General features: G+C 37.8%; 1 protein-coding gene across 4 annotated transcripts in view; it reads right to left on the reverse strand.

Moving 5' to 3' along the window:
• slc4a3 (solute carrier family 4 member 3) overlaps nucleotides 1-1,676 on the reverse strand; it is a 63,391-nt gene that overhangs the window by 19,002 nt on the left and 42,713 nt on the right. The window lies entirely within an intron of this gene.

The following is a 1,676-nucleotide window of genomic DNA, read 5'->3' on the forward strand; positions in this document are numbered from 1 at the left end:
GTGACATGATACGAATGTCTAATCTGTCATTTGATGCCTTTTGGAAATGTTTTCATCTTTTCTTGGCTTCTTCATGCACATTATTAAAATTCTTTACCTGGGGTGCCCAAACATTCAAGCCCCATTGTAGGTACAAATGAAATTGTTAACCTGACAATGGTGCTAGATGAAAAGTCAGGGGATCAGCAAAGTGGTTATAAGATTACCCCTAGGAACCATGAATATCTGCACCAAATGTAATGCCAATCCATCCAACTGAAGTAAAGACGTTCACTGTGAAACTTTGACTTGCCTGTGGTGCTAGATAAAAGTATCACCAAAGTCCTTAGGATTTATCCACTTTGGATCATGAGTAGGGCTAAGTATCAGTATTTGATTCTTGTAATATATCCACCAAAATAACCCAGTACCAAGTAGTATTGGAACCTCTCCAGTCAAACAAGCTTTTTGTTCCCAGATATAGAAAAAAAAAATCAGTCAAATGAAGCTTCATGAATCTTCATGAACCATTTTCATTATTTTATGAGCCCATTAGAAGGCGCTCTCTGTTCAACAAAGGGTTAAAAACCCACTGAACTCCAATTCAAAATCCAAACTGACTGCATGGGTATTGAGTAGGAAAAAAAAGTGATCAATGAAGTACTCTACTGGTATTGGTATCACTTAAGGGTACTGGTACTGGTATGGTCATGTTTGAAATGATAGCCGGTCCTAATCATACACGTCTGGAGCAAATGTCATGCTAGTTACACTGCTAGCATGAGCAGGGCTAAAACGCATTTAGTACTGCGAAGACTGTATTTATTAAATGATTTTCCAGATTTTCAGCTAGATTAAAAAAAGTAGAATATTAATTAGTATAACATACTTCGCAAAAAAATGCATATTCATTTTTGGGAAAAATTAATCTATGGCAAATTGGTTTTTGGATCAAGTGTCACATTTTTTACCGTAAGAGAAACTAACTTTGGAAAAATTTAATCATGTTCATATTTTTCATAGACTTCTAGTTCCCAATGATAATGCTATGATTTGTAATGTTTTGTTTTGTATTTTTATTTGTCTGGGTATATACATTATGTGTATGTATACTGTATGTATGAATGCATGCATGTGTTAATGGATTTCAGTGGGATTTTGGGGGTGGAGGGGACGGGGATATGGGGACATTCCATGTATGGTTTGCTGATGTTTGGGCACTCTCCCCAAATAAAAAGATAATAAAAATAAATAATAACATCTCCTACGAGAAAATCTGCGTTGACACTGGAATTTTTCACAACGTGGTATTCGCATTAGAACATAAAAAAACAGCCGGAGACTAATCTTTGTAGCCTGTAGGGACATTAATCTCCCGCTCACGGAGACAGTTTTTAGTGTGTCACACCAGCCAAGATTTTAAACACTGCTTCATTACATCACCGCTCAGAGAAATGGTGACATCATTAGGCCCACACGGTCCAATAAGACGGCGCCCAAATTGGACGCAACGGCACCACGGGACAAAAGAACGAGGTGTGACACTGAAGTGAAATTGTGCTCCAGCTGTTTCCAGAGGATCTTTAAAGTGGTCTGAGTAAGCGATGAGCTACATTTTAGCAGCACCTTAATGTGTTTCCTTCCACGTCATAAATCTGATATCTCAGACAGGTGATGACTCTAATGACAGAGTCGGT

Source organism: Etheostoma spectabile, chromosome 11 (assembly GCF_008692095.1).
Source record: "Etheostoma spectabile isolate EspeVRDwgs_2016 chromosome 11, UIUC_Espe_1.0, whole genome shotgun sequence".
In the NCBI taxonomy this organism is placed as follows: Eukaryota; Metazoa; Chordata; class Actinopteri; order Perciformes; family Percidae; genus Etheostoma; species Etheostoma spectabile.